Source organism: Pristiophorus japonicus, unplaced genomic scaffold, assembly GCF_044704955.1.
Source record: "Pristiophorus japonicus isolate sPriJap1 unplaced genomic scaffold, sPriJap1.hap1 HAP1_SCAFFOLD_210, whole genome shotgun sequence".
NCBI classification, from domain to species: Eukaryota; Metazoa; Chordata; class Chondrichthyes; family Pristiophoridae; genus Pristiophorus; species Pristiophorus japonicus.
The window spans coordinates 955,227-964,012 of record NW_027251799.1 but is presented as its reverse complement, the minus strand read 5'-3'; the positions used below and the strand labels follow the sequence as shown (position 1 = coordinate 964,012).

The following is an 8,786-nucleotide window of genomic DNA, read 5'->3' as shown; positions in this document are numbered from 1 at the left end:
TACACAATGTGTTTGAGATGTTCCTCTATATGAAGCTTTCACAACACAAGGGGCTTTAAAATCCCCGCCCATTCCCACCAGGTGTCAGAAGCAACACTCACCTGCCAGTCACCGTATGTTTTTTTCAACTTTTGTGTTGCGTTCATGGAAAAGCATCATTAATTAACCCGTCACCTTCATTTGCACAATGAAAGAAATGCAAACTGAGGGACAGTCGATACTTCAATCATTTGTCCTGTGCTTTGCGGAGCGGGCAGGGAAGTGGACCTGAGTCCATGATCGCATCGGCCATGATCGTATTAAAAGGCGGAGCAGGCTCAAGGGGCGTATGACCGATTCCTGCTCCTATTTCTTTTGTTCTTATGTTCTTCTGCATGTTAACCCATTTTACACACTGTATTGCCGATGTCACCAGGAATCCGGGACAACTTATGTCAAATTTAACAGCACCGGTTATTCCTTCCTTGCAGAGAAATTAGAATCAGTAGTGAAGATAAAACCCCACGGTGCTCATTTTCAGATTCAACGCAGTAGGATTTCAAATAAAGTGAAAGAATTTTACAGTGAAAAGATTTGGAAGTGTTACTTGTATTTGTATCTTTAATTAAACTTTGTGGCATCTGACTCCCGTTCATGCCTCTGCTGAATAAGAAAGGAGGGTTTGACGTTGACCAGACTGCACGGCCCCTGATATTTGTGAGCTCATCCTTTATATTCTGTGGTTTCTCGCCCTTTGATGGGCTGCAGTGTAGCGGATATCACGTTGGCCTCACACGCGAAAGGTCCCCGGTGGATCCGTTTTCTCTCACTCAAAGTTATCTATTTATTGGCTAAATAAAGCGCAATTCAGGAATAAGGGAGGCCTTTTACCAGGTGAATAAATAGCAAATAACGACAGCAAACGCTGGAAATCTCAGCAGGTCAGGCAGCATTTTCCAGGAGACGAAACTCTCCTCCGATTGTTCCCTTATAGCAAGTTTAAACATAATGTTTCTACCCAGAATCAAACCCGGTACTTTTCTCGTATAAAGCAAATGTGATAACCACTGCACTACAGAAACCTCTGGCACAGCAGCCCCAAAACAGGGGAGCTGACCAGTGAGCTCCCTATGTGCTGATCGGGAATGTGTTGGCTCACCTGAAACAACTTCTGTCCAACACTGAAAGCTCTCAATCCTTCTCCTCCGCTGCCTTTACAGAAATGTCACGGATCACCCAGCCACCGTGTTCACTTCCACATCCTCACAGTGGGGCCACAGAGGCTCCTACCATCTCCCCGCCATCAGCGAACTCGCCCAGTTTACTAAATTAAACCCGGAACACGTGCCCGGCAAAGGACAGGAGAAGCCAGATAGTATGTAAGCTCGGTCTATCGCAGAAAGTATTGGTATTCATGGTGATTACAGCAATTATTAATCGTCTCACAGACCTCAATTATTTTTATGCGATGAATTGATCGAGAATTGAAACCAGTTTAGTGCGCCGGATCTTAACCCTGCGACCACCAGGGAACGGTTATGATACATGTAGATATATTTATATATATTTATATATGAACCTGAATATCAACGGCTAGCTACCTAGACCTCATGGTACAACGGTAGTGCATCTAACTTTGAGTGAGAGAAATTGTTCCACAGTGATACCCATTTCATCTTTTGTTCACTTTTAAACGCTAGAAACTGAGACAGGGGGAATAAATAGAGAAATAAAAGGACAGGGATATAGACAAGAGGAAGAGAGAAGGGGAAAGATACTGTCCCAACCCAGAACTAATGCAGAAACCCCTCTGCTGCGCTCGGGGTGGCCACCCACAGCCTGGATACAATAACGGGAGAACACCAGCGGCAGGTCGGGGCCATAAAAGGAACGGCGAGCGGCCCTGGGAGCAGCTTGGAGGTCCCTGGAGACTACTCCAGGGAGCAGCGCGAGCTGGTGCAGGAGGGCGGCGGCAGCGAAGAGTGACGTCATCAAGGTCCAGGTCGGTGATTGGAGCGTGGGCAGATACAGCAGGAGCGGCGAGATCGGGGCAAAGGAGCGGCGAGAGACTGTAGAGGGACGTGATCAGGGCCCAGGGGAGGCATGAGTTTGGGGCCATGGGCCCAGGGTTAGCACGGGCCAGCCCACACTGCGATATGTGTGTGCACTCGGTCCGTGCAGCAGAGCTGGTCGCCTGTCGTCTTGCTTGACCCTTGCCACTGGACCAAGACCTCGCACTATCAAGCCCGTGTGATGGCTGGGGTGCAACGGCCACCACACGTTAAAAAAATCCACGCACAGGCATCTTCCACTCTTCGGGATGTAGTTCGGTTCCTTCATTTAAACACCTGTGAACTCATCCTTTTTCGGCGTGGAAGCAAGTCATCCTCGTTTCGAGGGACCGCCTATGATGATGATGATGATGGATACATTAACTTCCCAACAGCTCATTGACTGCAGGAGTGGGATCGTGCGGCGCTTCAGAAGACATGTCGGAAAGGCAAGGTCACTGATTCCGTCTCATGTGCTCCTCTGATCAAGAATAGCAACACACACTAAAAATGCTTCAATAATGGTTACATCTTGTCTCCACATTTTCTTAGCAGGTGGTTTGTTGGTCTCCGGGTATGATTCTTGCTTCGTGGTTATTACTTGAAATTTGCAGAGAGATCCTGGCTTCAAATCACAGACCAGCCTTGAGTTTGCATCGAACTTTTGCAAAGAAGGACTTGCATTTATGCAGCGTCTGTCAGTAACTCATGACGACCCAAAGCGCTTTCCAGCCATTGAGTTGCCTTTGAAATGTTGTCATGTGAGGAAAGATGTGCCCAAATCACCTCAACTCTTTGCAAACGAGTTCATAGAATCAAAGAAGTTTACAGCACGAAAGGCGGCCATTTCGGTCCATCGTGTCCGCACCGACCAACTCGAGGCTATCCAGCCTAATCCCACTTTCCAGCTCGAGGTCCATAACCCTGCAGGTTACGACACTTCAGGTGCACATCTAAGCACTTTTTAAATGTGGTGAGGGTTTCTGCCTCTACCACCCTTTCAGGCAGTGAGTTCCAGACCCCCACAACCCTCTGTGTGAAGAAATATCTCCTCTAAACTTTTGACCAATTACTTTAAATTTATGCCTCCTTGTTGTTGATCCCTTTGCTAAGGAAAATAGGTCCTTTCTATCCACTATATCTCGGACCCTCATAATTTTATACACCTCAATGAGGTCTCCCCTCAGGCTCTGTTCCATGGAAACCAAATCCAGCCTATCTAATCTGTCCTCATGGCTAAGATTCTCCACTCCCAGCAACATCCTCGTAAATCTCCTCTGCACCACTTTCAGTGCAATCATGTCCTTCCTGTAATATGGCGACCAGAACTGCAAGCAGTACTCCAGCTGTGACCTAACATGCCCCACCGACCCCATCTCTTGTATTCTGTGCCTCGGTTAATAAAGGCAAGCATTCCATATTTCTTCTCAACCACCTTAGCTACCTGGCCTGCTACTTTCAGTGATCTGTGGACATGCACTCGCTGGATTCTGGGGAGGACCCAGCAGATTGGAAAACTGCAAATGTAATGCCCCTATTTAAAAAAGGAGGCAGACAAAAAGCAGGAAACTACTGACCAGTTAGCCTAACATCTGTGGTTGGGCAAATGTTGGAATCCATTATTAAAGAAGCAGTAGCAGGATATAGAAACATCGAAACATCGAAAATAGGTGCAGGAGTAGGCCATTCGGCCCTTCGAGCCACACCACCATTCAATAAGATCATGGATGATCATTCAGCTCAGTACCCCTTTCCTGCTTTCTCTCCATACCCCTTGATCCCTTTATCCATAAGGGCCACATCTAACTCCCTCTTGAATATATCTAACAAACTGGCATCAACAACTCTCTGTGGCAAAGAATTCCACAGGTTAACAACTCTCTGAGTGAAGAAGTTTCTCCTCATCTCAGTCCTAAATGGCTATCCCTTAGACTCCGACCCCTGGTTCTGGACTTCCCCAACATCGGGACCTGACCAGTCCCGTCAGAATTTTATAAGTTTCCATAAGATCCCCTCTCATTCTTCCAAACTCCAGTGATCTCTCGTTCCCTTGATTCCCCGAGACTCCAAAAATCGATCTAACGCAGCCTTGAATATATTCAGAGACTGAGCATCCACAGGCCTGTGGGGCAGAGAATTCCAAAGATTCATATCCCTCTGAGTGAAGAAATTCCTCCTCATCTCTGTCTTAAATGGCCGACCCCTTAACCTGAGACTGTACCCCCTGGTTCTCGACACTCCAGCCCGGGGGAAACAACCTCTCAGCATCTACCCTGTCAATCCCCTTCAGAATATTGTGTGTTTCAATGTGATCACCTCTCATTCTTCGAAACTCCGGAGGGTATCGGCCCATTCCACACAATCTCTCAACTTAAGACAGTCCTCTCATCCCAGGAATGAATCTGGTTAACCTCCGTTGTACCTCCTCCCTGGCAAATATTTCCTTCCTCAAATAAGAAGACCAAAACTGTGCGCAGTACTCCAGGTGTGGTCTCACCAGGTCCCTGTACAATTGTAGCAAGACTTCCTTACTCTTGTACTATGGGCTATATATTAGGTACTATGGGCTGAGTGCCCTGTTTTTTTGCTGATTTGACGGTTGTATAAAAAGTTATTAAAATTTGACAGTTGCTCGGCAAACATATTTGTATTTCCTTCAGTGTACTCCTTACTCTTCAAGGACTAGATTTTCCCCAAGCAGTTTTGTCGGCGCACTGACCTCAAGCGCACTGACTTTGCGCGCTGGAAATGGCGCGGGGAAAAACTCGCCCCATCCTGGCCGCTGTGTACAGTCCCCGGAGTCCTGGCGTGGTGCCGATGGTGAAGTGGGGGGCGGAGCCAAATGCCTGCGCCGAAAACACTGCCGGCATCTTCGCGCATGGGCAGTAGGGAGAGAAAACTTGGCACTCTGCCATTTTTAAACAGTGTCAAACCCGATGAAAAGCACAGCAGCTTCTCAGCTTCTCCGGTCGCTCGGCGGGCTCTCCCCCCGTCCCTCCCCGATAAAACGCACAGCTCCAGCAGCTGCAACTTCTCCGGTCCACAAGCTCACACTTCTCCGGTGTGTCTTCCCTCCCCTATCCCAGGGATATAGGGACCGAGTGTAATGGAGCCAAGTTTGCTGATGATACAAAGATGGGAAAGTAAATTGTGAAACAGCAAAGAAAATCTCAATTCCGGAAGAACAATATGGAAAAGTACAGTGACCCCGACGTGATATAAACACGCAGCCTTCTGATCTGGAGTCAGACACACTACCGTTGCACCACGAGGTCTACAGTGCAGAGTGCCCATGTTTGTATACATGAAGGTTCCTGAAACACAGTTTCATTTACCCTGCATTGGTACAATGAAAGGGCTTTAAAATCCCCGGCCACTCCCACCGTGGGTCAGACAGCATCAGAAGCAGTGCCCACCTGTCACTCACCGTCTCACGCCCGCTTTCATCACCTGCTGCCCGCGGACTGCAGCAAATCCAGTTCATCATCATCATAGGCAGCCCCTCGAAGTGAGGATGACTTGCTTCCACGCCAAAACAGGATGAGTTCACAGGTGTTTCAATGATGGACCTAATATTCCAGGTCCCGAACTGCATGTTGAAGGGTGGAAGATGCCTGTGCGTGGATTTTTTTAACGTGTGGTGGCCGTTGCACCCCAGCCATCACGCGGGCTTGACAGAGCGAGGTCTTGGTCCAGTGGCAAGGGTTATCCAAGACGACTGGAGACCAGCTCTGCTGCACGGACCCAGTGCACACACATATCGCAGTGTGGGCTGGCCCGTGCTGCCCCTGGACCCCTAGCCCTGAACTCACGCCGCCCCTGGGCCCCGATCACATCCCTCCACAGTCTCTCGCTGCTCCTGCTGTACCTGCCCACGCTCCAATCACCGACCTGGACTTTGATGACGTCACTCTTCGCTGCCGTCGCCCTCCTGCACCAGCTCGCGCTGTACCTTGCCGTGGTACACCACCACGCTGCTATCAGGCCGCCGCTCACCGCTCCTTTTATGGCCCCGACCTGCCGCTGGTGTTCTCACGCAGGTCGGGGCCTCCACGCTGCTCCCAGCAAATCCAGTTACACCCCGTGTCACCGCACAATTCTCAGCTGTGATTGTAAGCTGACTATATTTAAAGCTATCGCAGAGGCTGCAAGCAGTATTCCCTGGTAGTCTAGTGGTTAGGATTCAGTGCTTTCACTGCTGTGGTCTGGGTTTGACTCCTGGTTAGGGAAAGCATTTTTACAGAGCAAGCTGACAAATATAATCAAGTCTGTGAGATGCTGAATAATTGTTTTAATCATCATTAATCCAGCCACATGTGTTGCACACTGAAGGAAATACAAATATGTTTGCCGAGTGACTGTCGAATTTTAATAACTTTTTATACAACCGTAGAATTCGCAGAATAACAGGATATTCGGCCCATAGTACTTAATATTCCGCCCATAGTACAAGAGTAAGGAAGTCTTGCTCCAATTGTACAGGGCCCTGGTGAGACCACACCTGGAGCACTGCGCACAGTTTTGGTCTCCTTTTCTGAAGAAGGATACACTTGCCTTGGAGGTGGTACAACGGAGGTTCACCAGATTGATTCCTGGGATGAGAGGACTGTCCTATGGTGAGAGATTGTGTAGAACATGCCGATACTCTCTGGAGTTTCGAAGAATGAGAGGTGATCTCATTGAAACAGACAATATTCTGAAGGGGATTGACAGAGTAACTGTTGAGCAGCCCGGCTAGCTCAGTCAGTTGAGCATGAGACTCTTAATCTCAGGGTCGTGGGTTCGAGCCCCACGTTGGGTGATTACTTTTCATTAAACTTTTATATTGCTTTCGCGGGTAAACATCATTAATGAACCCATGATCTTCTTTTGCACAATGAAAAAAATGCGAACTGAGGGAGAGTTGATAATTTAATCAAATAATGAAAGCAGCACCTCAGACCGCTCGGCCGTCCTTACTGTTAGATGCTCCAGTTACAAGTTATTACTCTGGAAAGTTTCAGACTGGGCGCTTGTTCAGGGCTGCTGGAAGGCCCAGTGACCGTGGTAACCTCTCCCCCGCGGTATTCCTGAGCCTGTGCTCGGTGTACGGGGAGCTTTGGCCCGGGTCTGAGGTAGCTTGTATCCCAGAGATGGACAATAACCCTCTGAGCTCTGGAACTGGGGAAAAGCGAATAATTAATGAGTTGTTTGTGGATTTCAAATGCAGCTTAGATCTGCTGGTATAAACCGATCGTGTTGTTTCACAGAATGAATGAAATGCTGACAGGGACAGTCAAAACTTCAATTCGTGAACTTTAATAATTCATGAAACTTTAATCCTTGATGAAGTTTTATCCCCGATCTGATTTTACACAATCTGTATTTGAGGAGACTGGTTTTAAATGTGCATTGCTCATGCAACAATGTATCCAAAACAGCTTTTATTTAATTTATTGCAGACAAGTTTTTGTTTGAGAAATAATGTTTCTGCCCAGGCTTGAACCGGGAACTTTTCACGTGTGAGGCAAATGTGATAACCTCCACACGACAGAAATTGCTGTTGAGCTCAGTGCCCAGAGAGAAGTGTTCAGCAACAAGCTGAAATGCTCAATCCCTCTCTCTGCAAAAAGTTCCTTTCACAAACATTTCTCTGACCAGAACGGCACCAAACAACAATGTCCTCCTTTCAAAGTCATTAAACTCCCCGAATTCCGCTTCTGCAATTTTAAGGACAAGGACTGAAAGCGCTTTGCGATCAGAAAATTGCAGGAAACCCCTTGCGGTTAATGACAGGGCTTTTGATGGTTGATTTCTGTACACATCTTGTGTTATGTATTTAACCCTTGACAACCTGTACACATCACCACCAGAGGGCCTACCTGTCGGAGTCCCAAGGGATACTGGGATCCCTTGGGAGCACGGTATGTAAGCAGGCCACCCATGAGGTACCTGTACTCTGGAGTCTTATTAAAGGAGCTAAGGTCACACTTACTCATAGTTCAAAATACTAAGTTTCATTCTTTATTATGAGCATATCAATTGGCGACGAGACAATGAACAACCACGCCAAAATGCAAGGAACAGTTGGTCTCCTGGAGAAGTTCTCAGAAGTGGACGATTGCGAAGCCTTTGTGGAGATACTCGACCAATACTTCGTGGCCAACGAGCTGGAAGGGGACGAGAACGCTGCCAAATGAAGGGCGATCCTCCTTACCGTCTGTGGGGCAGCAACCTATGGCCTCATGAAGAATCTTCTAGCTCTGGTGACACCAACAACTAAATCCTATGAAGAATTGTGTACGCTGGTCTGCGAGCATCGAAATCCTAAAGAAAGCGATCTGATGGCGAGGTATCTGTTCGACACGTGCCAACGGTCGGAGGGCCAGGAAGTGGCGAGCTATGTCGCCGAATTAAGGCGCCTCGCAGGACATTGCGAATTTGAGGGATTTCGAGAACAAATGCTGAGAGACATTTTCGTGCTTGCCATTGGCCATGAGATAATTCTTCGCAAACTGTTGACTCTCAGAATTTGAGCAAAGCCATAACGATAGGTCAGACAATTTCCACCAGTTCCTTTAAACACAATAATGTAATTTATTTCTCGTGGACTGGATGGAGGACCATGGTCCATGTAAACATTTTTTATCGTTTTCCATGAACTAAATGTTCAGAAAAGTATTGGAGTGGGAACTCACTGGATAACAGCACAGCTGGCAATGTTTGCGGAATATATTCTTGCAGCCGAAACGCACAATGACAACCTGGAACTGTGCG

General features: G+C 47.7%; 1 non-coding gene across 1 annotated transcript; it reads left to right on the top strand.

The window, feature by feature from the left end:
* The first annotated feature begins 6,758 nt into the window (after window positions 1–6,758).
* trnak-cuu (transfer RNA lysine (anticodon CUU)) lies at window positions 6,759–6,831 on the top strand. The gene has a single exon. It is a non-coding gene; the product is annotated as a tRNA-Lys (tRNA).
* The last annotated feature ends 1,955 nt before the right edge of the window (window positions 6,832–8,786 follow it).